Raw genomic sequence first — 15,031 nt, forward strand, 5'->3', positions numbered from 1 at the left:
TGGTCGGTGACCAGAGTGAACTCCTGACCATATAAATAGGGAGTCAATTTCTTTAATGCCCACACCAAAGCCAAACACTCCTTTTCGACCGCTGCATAGCTGACTTCGCGGGGCAGGAGCTTCCGGCTGATGTAGGCAACTGGATGCTCCCCTCCATCTTCGCCTACTTGGCTGAGGACGGCTCCCAGCCCGAACATGGAAGCATCTGTATGGACGATAAAACGTTTGTTACGGGCTGGGGCCGCCAAGACAGGAGCGTTAATTAGAGCATTTTTGAGAGCCTGGAAAGCCGTTTCACAGTGGGGAGACCACAGGACCTGTCGAGGTAAGTTCTTCTTGGTCAAGTCAGTCAGGGGTTTGGCAAGTGTGCTGTAGTCTGGTACGAACCGTCTATAGTACCCTGCCGTGCCCAGGAAGGCTAGGACCTGAGTCTTAGTGATGGGGGTGGGCCAATTGGCGACAGCTTCTATTTTGGCCGGCTCTGGTAGCTGCTTTCCACACCCCACCCGGTGACCCAGGTACTGTACCTCGGCCATCCCAAAGTGGCATTTTTCTGGCTTCAGAGTCAGGCCAGCAGCCCGGATCTGATCCAGAACCATTCCCACATGAGCTAAGTGGTCCTCCCAGGACTCACTGTGGATCGCTATGTCGTCCAGGTAGGCGCAAGCAAAACTCTGGAAGCCATCCAGGAGCCTATCCACCAAGCGCTGGAATGTAGCTGGGGCATTCTTCATCCCAAACGGCATTACCCTAAACTGATATAAGCCGAATGGAGTGACGAATGCCGACTTGGGGATAGCCTCCGGGGCCAGGGGAATCTGCCAGTAACCTTTGCAGAGGTCAATAGTGGTCAGGTAATTTCCCCTGGCTATACGATCGAGTAGCTCGTCTACCCTGGGCATAGGGTAAGCGTCCGTCACGGTCTTTTCATTGAGCCTCCGATAGTCTACGCAGAACCGGGTGGTCCCATCTTTCTTGGGCACCAAGACAACTGGGGAGGCCCAGGGACTATCGGAGGGCTCAATTACCCTGAGCTGGAGCATCTCATCGATCTCCTTCTTCATTCCTGTCCTAACTGCTTCGGGGATTCGGTACGGAGCCTGGCGCAAGGGAGCTTGTCCCGGAGTATCTACCTGGTGGGTGGTTAAAGTAGTGTACCCTGGCTTCGGGGAGAAGGTGAGGTGTTTGGACTGGAGGAGTTGGTTGAGCTGCTCCCTTTCAGTGGGGCTAAGTCGGTCCCCTATCTGAACCTGCGCCACTATACCTGTGGGGAGGCTCTTTTCTAATAGGTCTGGAATGGGTAAACTGTCGGGGTCTTCCTGAGGGGAACAACATACGGCCGTCACGTTCTCTGGTCGCTCAAAATATTCCTTGAGCATGTTTACATGGAATGTCTTTCTAAGATTGTTGTCGTGGCAGCTAGCTATCACATAAGTGGTGTCTCCCCTTTTCTCTACGATCTGGTAGGGACCCTGCCAGGACGCCTGCAATTTGTCTGTCTTCACCGGCTTAAGTACTAACACCTTTTGTCCTATGGTGAAGATTCTCTTTCGGGCCCCCCGATCGTACCATACTTTCTGTCTTCTCTGGGCCAACTGGAGATTAGCCCGCACGGATTTGGCTAATTGCTCCATTCGGTCCCTGAGTTCCAGCACGTATGGCACAATTGGGACACCATCAGCCTCCATCTCTCCCTCCCAGTGCTCCCGGATCAGGTTTAGGGGTCCCCGTACCTTTCTTCCGTAGAGCAACTCGAAGGGAGAGAACCCTGTCGTTTCCTGGGGCACCTCCCGATAAGCAAATAGGAGGTGCGGCAGGAAGCGTTCCCAGTCTCGGTATTCCTGAGTGAACGTCTTGAGCATTTGCTTGAGGGTCCCATTGAACCTCTCACACAGCCCGTTCGTCTGGGGGTGGTATGGGGAGCTCAGGAGGGACTTAATTTTGCAAACCTGCCAGAGTTGTTGGGTCAATTCAGCCGTAAATTGGGTGCCTCGGTCGGATAGGATTTCTTTTGGAAATCCTACCCGGGAGAACACCTGTACTAGTGCATTCGCTACCGTATCCGCTTGTATATTGGATAGGGCGACAGCCTCTGGGTACCTGGTAGCGTAGTCCACTACGGTAAGAATATATCGCTTACCGGAGGGACTAGGGGTAGCCAGTGGTCCCACTAGGTCAATAGCAACCCGGCTGAAGGGTTCCTCTACAATGGGCATATTTACTAGCTGGACTTTAGGGTGATCGCCTCGCCTTCCTACTCGTTGACACACATCGCAGGTGTTACAGTAAGTTCTAACGTCAGCGTGCACCCCTGGCCAAAAGAACGTGTGAGTAATGCGGTGTAGGGTACGGGTAACGGCTAGGTGGCCTGCTAAGGGGATGTCGTGGCCTATTTTGAGGATTTCTTGATGGTATTTGTGGGGCACTACCAGCTGTCGCCTACGCTGTCCCCTTTTCTCTGTCCAGCGGTATAGTTTCCCTTTTTCCCATAAGAATGTTTCGTTATCTGCCCCGCCCCCTCCGGTCTCTGCTCGTTCCCGGTACTTTTGTAAGGTCGGGTCAGTCTTAGACTCTGCCTCGAAAGCATCTGGGGTGTCCCAGGGTATGGGGCCTAACCTGTCAGGCAAGGTCGGGGTAGGTCTTACCTGTGTCTCCCGCACTGGTGAGAGCTCTCGCTCCGTCCGGGCTTGGGCCCGTGTAGTCACTGGGTCCGCCTCGTTGTTGCATACTGGAGCATAGGCAGAAGTCATGGGGCCCAAATCGTTGCCCAGTAGTACTTCGGCAGGTAAATTATCCATTAGGCCCACGTTCACAGCCCCCTTTCCCGCTCCCCAATCAAGATGCACTTTAGCTGTTGGAATTTTGTACACATCCCCCCCCGCCACTCTAACGGCCACAGTCTGTCCGGATCGCTTGTGCTCTGGCACCAAATGACTCTGTACCAGCGTGATAGTAGCCCCTGTGTCTCGCAATCCCTCGGTAGATCGCCCCTCGAGCCATACCCTCTGCCGATGGTGCTGGCGGTTATCTGAGGCAGCATATACAGGGTCTGCCTCGTGAAGCGGCCCCACATATCCCTCCATAGGGGCCTCTTGGTTAACACAGAGGGCCCGGGCCGGACGATAGGACCCAGAGGGGTAATTGTAATTCCTGGGTGTCTGGTGCGTATTAAGGGGGCAGCTAGCCATGAAATGCCCTGGTTGCTTGCATCGGTGGCAAGTCGGTCTGGGACGCTCAGAGCTGTTATTGGGTGGTCCTGAGTGTCGGACGGGCCCTGTGGGCACCGGGGCTCGGAATTCAGCACGAGGGGGTGCACGGTAAACCTCTCTGGGTTCGACCCGTGCTGGAGCTCGGTAGTTCATGGGTTCGTGAAGACGGGAGTCATAATGTTCATCGGCCAATTTGGCTGCTTCTTCTAAGGTAGAAGGCCGCCTGTCTCGCAGCCATTCCTTCCCTTGCTGTTCCATGCCATTATAAAAATGTTCTAAGAGAAACAATTGTAAAATTTCCTCCCCAGTCACCGCTTTACTTCCGCTCAGCCAGTGATTTGCCGCTCTCCGCATTCGGTGCGCCCATTCCATATGGGTATCGTTAGGCTTCTTTTCCGTGCCCCGAAACTGTCGGCGATACGTGTCCGGAGTTACAGCGTACCGTCGCAACAGTGTCTCCTTGACTAGCTCATACTGTGTCACTTCCTCAGCACCCAGAGTACGAAAGGCTTCCAGGGCTCGCCCGGATAGTTTCCCAGACAATATCGTGGGCCACTCTCTGTTGGGAATCTGGTGCAGGGCACATTGCCTTTCGAAGTCCACCAAATATTCATCAATCCCTGTCTCGCTCTCTAGGAAGGGTCGAAATGCCGCATAGGGTATCTTGGGCCTCCCAGCATTTTCGACAGGGATGATTACCTGCGGGGCTTCAGCATTGCGGTGTGCGTTCGCTAGGTTGAGTTCGTGGGCTCGAGTCTCTCGTATATCCTCGTCCGCCTCCGCCATCAACTGCTGTACCAATTCCATGGAGGGGTTCGGCCCGTATAATGAGAGCCTTTCCCGAACAATCCTGGTTTTTTCGTCACTAATCGTGGTCGGTGTTTCCGCCATTGTGAAGCTCTGATCCAGTTCGGTCAATTCTGTGATCAGCTCTCTCCTCGGCCGGTTGCTGGCGTACCCCCCTCTGCTTTCAAGTAAATCCTTCAGGGTTGTACACTTCAATTTTTCGTAAGCGCTCTCCATCCGTTCTGTACCTCTCCTAGGAAATCCAGGAAAATCCCACCGCTGCCGCCAAATGTTACGGTTACCCTTAGTCTCGCTGAGAGATGGACCGCTTAGTAGCCTGGATCCCTATTGCTAAAGAGGGGAGAAGCTGCTTTCCATAGTGTTCTATATGAGTCTCGCAAATATAGAATAATCTCCCTTAGCTGCAGTACAGCTAGGATACCCTTCTGCCCACAAAAACGAGTCAACGCTGCGATTGAGGGTCAAACAAGAACTCAGGACTGGGATGCCCAGCCTGCTTTTTATTAAGGTTACATGCACACAGGGCACTCCCAGGGGGAGAGGGGGGGAAGCACAAAATCCCCCATCACACATTTAGATAGAGAGCACTTTCCTTTGACAGGCCACAATAGGATTACAGTACTTAAGATAACAAGTTTACAAGTTCATCTTATCAATTAGCAGTCTGGCTCCAGAGGTGATTAGACAATAGTTTCTAAAAGCTGAAAAAAAAAAGAGTTAACTCTTTATGAAATGATACTTGTTACGGTTTTCTTGGAGCCCTTCTTAGGCGCTGGCTTGCTGGTTCAGGCATTGCTGCTGGGAAATAAGCTCTTCACAACAAAATAACTAATGCTTCTGTAACAGGGTGTTTAGACTCAGGGTTCATTTTAGGGTGTTAGGTGTAAACATAAATTTAGTTTCCCCATAGAAATCAATGGGGCTGCATTACTGAGCTTTACGCTGCTTTATTGCAGGTGTTAGACTTTTTCTCAGCCGGCTCTCCCCATTGATGTCTATGGGGAAATTGTGCACGAGCACGTACAACCAGCTCACCGCTGACTTAAGCAGCGCTGGTATTGGAGTGCGGTATGGAGCTCAATTTTGCTCTACGCTCACTTCTTGCCTTTTAACGCTGGTTTGTAAAAACCTGTAATACCAGCGCTGTAGGTAAGGGAGCGGTGACAATAACGTGCAAGTTAGTACCGCACCCCTCATAACGCAAACCTCGTAATCTAGCCGCATGTTTACTAACAAATTGTGGCCTGTTAGGGAGGTCTGAGGACAGGATTGAAAACCAGTGGTTTAGGGGTTAGGGATGGTGATAGCTTTAGCGATACCCCTATAGATTCCAACAAAAGCTGCAGCCTATTAAAAAAGCAACATCTGCAGTAAGGTAACATATTGCATGATATTTTCCTACACTGGCATTTACGCAAGTACAGATATCTATACCTATCTATACTTACCTATACCTTGTAAAAGAAATGACTTAAATATTACAGCTTTAGACACACTATTACATATTACATTACTATACTTACCTATACCTTGTAAAAGAAATTACATAAATATTACAGCTTTAGACACACTATTACATACTACATTACTATCAGGGGCGTATTTAGATTTTGTGCTGCCCTAGGCACTCAAAATTCTGCTGCCCCCCACCCCACCCCAGATTTAAGGTCTTTTTTTAGACATAATATTTTTGGGGCAGGGTGTAAAAAATGTAAAAAATAGTGTCTTTTTAAGTAGATGTTCACCAGGGCTTGCATTCACTCTGGTCACACACACACACACAGTAAATGTACAAGTATTTAGTGACTAATCTGTTTAAGTATTTGAATGCCTAATGAAGATGTATTGAAGGGAGAAAGGCATATGCTGTTTCACAGTGGCCACGTTGTAGTGCACACTGCACTGTGTAGTCTGTGTGAGTCTCAATCACGTGGTAGAGCCAGGAAGAATACCGCTTTCCCTCTCAGTCCAGGCCAAGCTGCGCAAGTGAGCTCCACCTCCACTGTCACCACGTCATGCGCACCCACATACAATCCCATAGGATAGCAATTGCCGGGCCAGCCATTTAAGTCATTAGTAATTGGTTGATTTAGCCACCCGACCCTGAGTTCAGTAAAGTGGCCCTAGGGACTCAAAATTCTGCTGCCCCTTAAAAATCTGCTGCCCTAGGCACCGGCCTTGTAGGCCTATGCCTTAATACGCCCCTGATTACTATACTTACCTATACCTTGTAAAAGAAATGACATAAATTTTACAGCTTTAGTAGGGATGGGCGAATGTGCAAATTTTCGAATTTCGAATGTAGAACGAATGTTATTACCGAAATTCGAATTCTAAATTCGAATGTCGATAAGAACGAATATTCTTAAAAATTCGAAAATCGAATGTTATTTACAGTTTTCGAATGTCACTTTCGAATTCGAATGTTTATAATTATATTGAATGTCTACATTCGAAATTCGAATTTTTCGAATTCGAAAATAAATTCGAATTTTTGGAATTCGAATATAAATTCGAATTTTTCGAATTCGAATATTGCATAATTCGAATATTACATTTAAAAGCATTAGAAATACTATTACAATCTAAATTCGAATTTTTCGAATTTGAATACACGTATTGCATAATTCGAATATTACATTTAAAGAAAAAGCATTAGAAATACTATTACAATCTAAATTCGAATTTTTCGAATTCGAATACACGTATTGCATAATTCGAATATTACATTTAAAGAAAAAGCATTAGAAATACTATTACAATCTAAATTCGAATTTTTCGATTCCGAATATTGCATAATTCGAATATTACATTTAAAGAAAAAGCATTAGAAATACTATTACAATCTAAATTCGAATTTTTCGAATTCGAATACACGTATTGCATAATTCGAATATTACATTTAAAGAAAAAACATTAGAAATACTATTACAATCTAAATTCAAATTTTTCGAATTCGAATATTGCATAATTCGAATATTACATTTAAAGAAAAAGCATTAGAAATACTATTACAATCTAAATTCAAATTTTTCGAATTCGAATACACGTATTGCATAATTCGAATATTACATTTAAAGAAAAAGCATTAGAAATACTATTACAATCTAAATTAGAATTTTTCGAATTCGAATACACGTATTGCATAATTCGAATATTACATTTAAAGAAAAAGCATTAGAAATACTATTACAATCTAAATTCGAATTTTTCGAATTTGAATATTGCATAATTCGAATATTACATTTAAAGAAAAAGCATTAGAAATACTATTACAATCTAAATTCGAATTTTTCGAATTCGAATATTGCATAATTCGAATATTACATTTAAAGAAAAAGCATTAGAAATACTATTACAATCTAAATTCGAATTTTTCGAATTCGAATATTTTCGAATGTAATCGTAAAATTCGAAAATCGAATGTTAGAATGTTATGTAAACATTCGAAATTCGATTCGAACGAACGAATGTGTTAAAATTTGTGCCGTTTTTCGAATGTTGCGAAACATTCGCCCATCCCTAAGCTTTAGACACACTATTACATACTACATTACTATACTTACCTATACCTTGTAAAAGAAATGACTTACATATTACAGCTTTAGACACACTATTACATACTACATTACTATACTTACCTATACCTTGTAAAAGAAATGACTTACATATTACATCTTTAGACACACTTTTACATACTACATTACTATACTTACCTATACCTTGTAAAAGAAATGACTTACATATTACATCTTTAGACACACTATTACATACTACATTACTATACTTACCTATACCTTGTAAAAGAAATGACTTACATATTACAGCTTTAGACACACTATTACATACTACATTACTATACTTACCTATACCTTGTAAAAGAAATGACATAAATATTACAGCTTTAGACACACTATTATATATTACATTACTATACTTACCTATACCTTGTAAAATAAATTACATAAAAATTACAGCTTTAGACACACACTGGCTCTCTCCCCTAGACACAGCATCCACTGCTGCTCTGTCACATGGGGGTCTCCTCTTCAGCCACACTCCTAGGTCTGGTAATAGACAAGGAGGTGGTGTAGGTATTTTACTTTCCTCTCGTTGCACCTTTCAACAAATACATCTCATCTCTTCCCTCACATTTCCCTCATTCGAAACCCACATGATTCACTTATTCTCCCACCTCTCTGTACATGTTGCAGTCATATACCGACCCACTGGCTCCTCAACTCAATTTCTAGATCACTTGGCTGCCTGGCTACCTTATTTTCTTTCCTCAGATACCCCTGCCCTCATTCTTGGCAACTTCAACAGCCCTCTTGACAATCCCACTGCCTCATCTGCAAAACAACTTCTGCAACTCACTTCCTCTTTCGGTCTGTCACAATGGACTGATTCTCCCACTCACAAAGACGGTCACTCTCTTGAACTGATCTTTAGCTATGGATGCACTCTCTCAAACTTCACAAACTCCCCCTTTCCTCTTTCTGACCACCATCTCCTTACTTGCAACATATCATCCCTTCCTACAACTCTCCCTCCTTCTACTCCTCACACCAAACTTCACATAAACATTACGGCCTCTGTTTCTGGCGAGTCTTCAGACTTGAAAAAAAAACAAAAAAAAACTTTCTGCCTCGCCCCACAAGACTCTCCCCAATTTTTGAAAGCTTCAAGCGCTCCCTAAAGACTCTACTGTTCAGGGATGCATACAACCTATGCTAACCTTACTTTATACCAGTTCCACTCCTCCTTTGCTATCCCCTGAACCCCCTTAGCATGTTTGTAGATCACCTTCTTAAGAGCTGACTACAACAGTGCAACTCTTGGCAGGGCCCTCTACCCATTTGATCTCTATAATTGTTTTGTTGTACTCCCCCTTTGTTTATAGCGCTGCGGAATCTGTTGGCGCTCTACAAATAACCGATAATAATAATAATAAGGAAATGATGAAGCAGAGTTTAAAAGAGTTTAAAAATAAAGCACTTTATCATGCACTATTTTCACAAACTGAACATTTCACAAATATGAATTATGTTATATCAAATAATTAATTTATATTTCTGTCAGATGAATAATAAAATAATATATTCAAACAAAAAGAGAAACAGTCTGCCAGGAACAAACAACAGCTAAAATAGTCACCTGGGAGTAGCTTCTTTTTGCCCAATTGAGTCCACGTCTGGTTTACCCCATCACCCTTAGGGAGACCCTAAGGGTCATTATGCAAATTCAAACATAGAAACAGTGTGCAAGGAACGAACAACAGCTCAAATAGCTTGTTTATGGCCCGGTTGCCACCTGGGAGTAGCTTCTTTTTGGCCAATTGTGCATTCACAGAGGAAAACTTTCCTGAAGCATATCAGTCTGATCCCGCCTAACTAGGTCAGTCCAGCCCCGAAATACCAGGCAGTTCTCCTCTGAACAAGGGAAATGGCAACCCCAGACAATCGTTTCCGGAATTGCCTGGTATTTCGGCACTGGACTGAAGTGGACTCCTTGCTCAGTGTGCTTAAGGCAATATGGCTACACCTCACTGACGAGGCCCAATGAAGGCCGAAAGAATCGTCTGGGGTTGCTAGCTAAAAGAAGTTGCACCCAGGTGGTAAATCACTTTAGAACAGCCTAACAATGGTATTGACAATAGTTAGTACAGCAACTCAGGAGTGTAGTGCACGTGAAGACAGGGTCCTGCCAAGTCCCCCCAATTCCAATGATAGATATAGATTTGTCCACAGCACTGTGTCTTTCAAAGATACTTTATTCTCTGTATATTACAGGTATACAAACAGCAACGTTTCGAGTGTTGCCACTCTTACTCATGCTAGTTACAAACTATCAATTGCAACAATTTAAAACCCTCAGTTTGGCACCAACCACTCCATTAGGTGGATCGTCTGCCCTCTACTGTTCATTTGTGATAACACATTAAAAACATTTCTAATTACATGATAATATGTAACTAAGATTAAAACTCAATGTTTGCTTAAACACAGATTATTTCTTTCATGTTATCTGTTCTTCCATTTCACAATTATGCAGGATCATATTTTAATTTGTAAACAGTAAAGTTTTTCCACAGATTTCTCACAAGATTATACTTTAAACAGTAATCTCCCAAGGTTATACTTTAAGCAGTAAAGAATTACACTAAACAGTAAAGAATTACACTATAGTAAGTGAAGAGTTATACTATAAACAGTAAAGACTATTGTACTATCATTAGTAAAGAATGTAATTTTTACAAGAAAATAGACCAATCAAAATCTCTATTTAGCCCATATGGCTCCATACTTCCCCTTTCAAAGATCCAAAACATTTCCTTTTGTTTTAATATCTTTTCTCTATCTCCCCCATTTCTCTGTGGACCCACACTATCAATCACTTGCCACATTAATTGGCTTATCTGGTGGCCACATTTTAGGAAATGATGGGACACAGGGGCTTCAATATTCTTGCACCTTATGTTTGAGCGATACTGGCATATCCTGTCTCTGATCATACGGGTAGTTTCCCCTATGTAGATCAGAGAACAGGAACATTTTATGAGATAGATTAGATATTTAGACTCACATGTATTATAATCTCTTATCTCATATTTTTTCCCATTTCTTGGGTGATAGAAATATTTTCCTTTTATAATAGAGTGACAGCTCATGCAGCCCAGGCATGGGAAAGATCCTCTACTTTTATTACCAATAAATGCCTGTCTCTCAAGTTTCTTTGAGCCTACATCTGTGTTCGTTAGCTGATCTTTCAGATTTCTTACTCTTTTGTATGCCATTAATGGCAGATTTTTAAATATTTCTATATCTTTATTGCATTCGCTCAAAACATGCCAGTGTCTATTTACAATACGTTTTACTTCTTCACTTACTGGGCTGTACTGGGTGACCAAAACCAATTTATCATCTGTTTTTCTTTTGACTAAACTTTGTTCCTTAGACCTTACTTTATCTATGTGTTTATCTATAATTTTCTTAGGATGTCCTCTATCTAGGAACTTTTGCTGCATCTCTCTTAGTCTGATCTCTTTTGTTTCTGGATTAGTGACTATTCTGTCCACTCTTAATAGTTGACTCTTCGGTAATGAGTTCAATAACCCTTTAGGATGGAAACTTTTATAGTTTAATAATGTGTTCCTATCTGTCTCCTTGCTGTAGATGTCAAAAGTTAGCTTTTTTCCTTCCTTAATTACTCTTGTATCTAGGAAGGTTACTGTCTCCTCACTCCACTCTACTGTAAATTCTAGTCCTTGGACTGCCCCATTAATTTCTTTCACAAATTCCAATAGGGACTCAACGCTGCCCCACCATATGCCAAACACATCATCTATGAACCGCCACCAGGTGGCGCCGTACTTTCTAAATTTATCATTTTCATAGACTATTCTCTCCTCTATTTCGTTCATGAATAGGTTAGCATATGATGGGGCAACGTTGGTCCCCATTGCTGTACCTTTAACTTGAATATACCAGTCATCCTGGAACATGAAGTGATTCCAATAGAGGATACGCCTCAGCAGTTCTTCTATAAATTCAACCTGTAAATCTGAGCATTTTTTATTCAATTTACACACTTTTCTAATTATTCCTATCCCTGTTTCATGCTTAATGGCCGTGTAGAGGTCCTTACATCCATTGTATATAATGAAAAAAATTCAGATTCAAAATACAGATCTTTGGCCTTTTTAGGAAATCTCCTGTATCTTTAAGGTATGAAGATATCTGCTTTACCTCAGGCTGTAGAATCTTATCCAAAAATGTGGAGATATTTGTTAAAGCTGAATTGACACTCGAGACTATGGGCCTCCTTGGTGGTCTAGCTAGATCTTTATGTACCTTAGGTACCGTATAGAAGATAGGGTTCTTAGGGTCCTTATTAAATAAGTAGTCTTTCAACTTTTTATCAATCAATTTATTTTCAAATGCTTTATTTAGGATTATTTCAACCTCTTTCTGTATTTTACTAACTGGATTGTAATTGATCTTAACATGTGTCCTTATCTTCAAGTTGACTTAATATTTCATTAATGTAGTACATTTTGTCTAGCACCACTGTTGCCCCGCCCTTATCAGCTTTTTTAATTGTCACCTCACTGGATTTATTTTTCAGAGTTTTTATTGCATCAAATTCATCTTTAGTTAAATTTACCTCTCAATTCAGCTTTAACAAATATCTCCACATTTTTGGATAAGATTCTACAGCCTGAGGTAAAGCAGATATCTTCATACCTTAAAGATACAGGAGATTTCCTAAATAAGGCCAAAGATCTGTATTTTGAATCTGAAAAATTCCTATTATATACAATGGATGTAAAGAGCCTCTACACGGCCATTAAGCATGAAACAGGGATATGAATAATTAGAAAAGTGTGTAAATTGAATAAAAAATGCTCAGATTTACAGGTTGAATTTATAGAAGAACTGCCGAGGCTTATCCTCTATTGGAATCACTTCATGTTCCAGGATGACTGGTATATTCAAGTTAAAGGTACAGCAATGGGGCCAACGTTGCCCCATCATATGCCAACCTATTCATGAACAAAATAGAGGAGAGAATAGTCTATGAAAATTATAAATTTAGAAAGTACGGCGCCACCTGGTGGCGGTTCATAGATGATGTGTTTGGCATATGGTGGGGCAGCATTGAGTCCCTATTGGAATTTGTGAAAGAAATTAATGGGGCAGTCCAAGGACTAGAATTTACAGTAGAGTGGAGTGAGGAGACAGTAACCTTCCTAGATACAAGAGTAATTAAGGAAGGAAAAAAGCTAACTTTTGACATCTACAGTAAGGAGACAGATAGGAACACATTATTAAACTATAAAAGTTTCCATCCTAAAGGGTTATTGAACTCATTACCGAAGAGTCAACTATTAAGAGTGGACAGAATAGTCACTAATCCAGAAACAAAAGAGATCAGACTAAGAGAGATGCAGCAAAAGTTCCTAGATAGAGGATATCCTAAGAAAATTATAGATAAACACATAGATAAAGTAAGGTCTAAGGAACAAAGTTTAGTCAAAAGAAAAACAGATGATAAATTGGTTTTGGTCACCCAGTACAGCCCAGTAAGTGAAGAAGTAAAACGTATTGTAAATAGACACTGCCATGTTTTGAGTGAATGCAATAAAGATATAGAAATATTTAAAAATCCGCCATTAATGGCATACAAAAGAGTAAGAAATCTGAAAGATCAGCTAACGAACACAGATGTAGGCTCAAAGAAACTTGAGAGACAGGCATTTATTGGTAATAAAAGTAGAGGATCTTTCCCATGCCTGGGCTGTATGAGCTGTCACTCTATTATAAAAGGAAAATATTTCTATCACCCAAGAAATGGGAAAAAATATGAGATAAGAGATTATAATACATGTGAGTCTAAATATCTAATCTATCTTATAAAATGTTCCTGTTCTCTGATCTACATAGGGGAAACTACCCGCATGATCAGAGACAGGATATGCCAGCATCGCTCAAACATAAGGTGCAAGAATATTGAAGCCCCTGTGTCCCATCATTTCCTAAAATGTGGCCACCAGATAAGCCAATTAAGGTGGCAAGTGATTGATAGTGTGGGTCCACAGAGAAGTGGGGGAGATAGAGAAAAGATATTAAAACAAAAGGAAATGTTTTGGATCTTTGAAATGGGAAGTATGGAGCCATATGGGCTAAATAGAGATTTTGATTGGTCTATTTTCTTGTAAAAATTACATTCTTTACTAATGATAGTACAATAGTCTTTACTGTTTATAGTATAACTCTTCACTTACTATAGTGTAATTCTTTACTGTTTAGTGTAATTCTTTACTGCTTAAAGTATAACCTTGGGAGATTACTGTTTAAAGTATAATCTTGTGAGAAATCTGTGGAAAAACTTTACTGTTTACAAATTAAAATATGATCCTGCATAATTGTGAAATGGAAGAACAGATAACATGAAAGAAATAATCTGTGTTTAAGCAAACATTGAGTTTTAATCTTAGTTACATATTATCATGTAATCAGAAATGTTTTAATGTGTTATCACAAATGAACAGTAGAGGGCAGCAGATCCACCTAATGGAGTGGTTGGCGCCAAACTGAGGGTTTTAAATTGTTGCAATTGATAGTTTGTAACTAGCATGAGTAAGAGTGGCAACACTCGAAACATCGCTGTTTGTATACCTGTAATGTACAGAGAATAAAGTATCTTTGAAAGATACAGTGCTGTGGACAAATCTATATCTATCATAACAATGGTATTGAGCTGGTTGTTCGTTACTGTGATTGCACTTCTCTCTGTATGAATAAAATAATATACTCTACAACTGATTTAAAGCTGAATTTATATGCATAAACATTTTTCTGGTTACATATTCTCAATCAGAGCAAAAATATTTACGTAAGATTATTAGTTAAAAAAGAATAAATTACACTTTTTACTTTACTTGAATATTGCAATAATGGAAATATTGGAAGATCAGTTAAGATATCAATAGTTATCCATAACAAGACAAACAAAGGAATACAGAAGACAAATCCTCTATATGTCATTGTCATGTTGATATACACTGTGATGTATATGAATGTCTATTCTAATACAGTCATTTGACTTTAAAACTTTCAGTGGCTTACTTTAAGAATTTATTTTAACCACATTCCACTTTTATTTTATTTTTTTTAAATGCAGACTTATATGTATTTGGCCCCCACCCCTAAAGAAAATCCTTCCAGCTTATGAACTATAATTAAAGCTGATTTTATCAAGGTTGCAATTACACACCCTTTATTTTGGTGGAGATGCAAATTGCAGATTGAAAACCTTTGATTAAGAACCAGCTCTGCAGGTGTGTTTTCATAACAATTGTCTCTGGGTTTTTGTTGCATCAGTAATATGCAAGAACAAAGGATGTTAGTGTTTGTGTAAACTAAATGTTTGTGTTGTTTTGCTTTTATATACGGTATATATTCACTTACAGAATGTTGCTATTTCCATTTGTATCTAAATTCTATTATAGA

This window comes from Bombina bombina, chromosome 3 (genome assembly GCF_027579735.1).
Source record: "Bombina bombina isolate aBomBom1 chromosome 3, aBomBom1.pri, whole genome shotgun sequence".
NCBI lineage: Eukaryota > Metazoa > Chordata > Amphibia > Anura > Bombinatoridae > Bombina > Bombina bombina.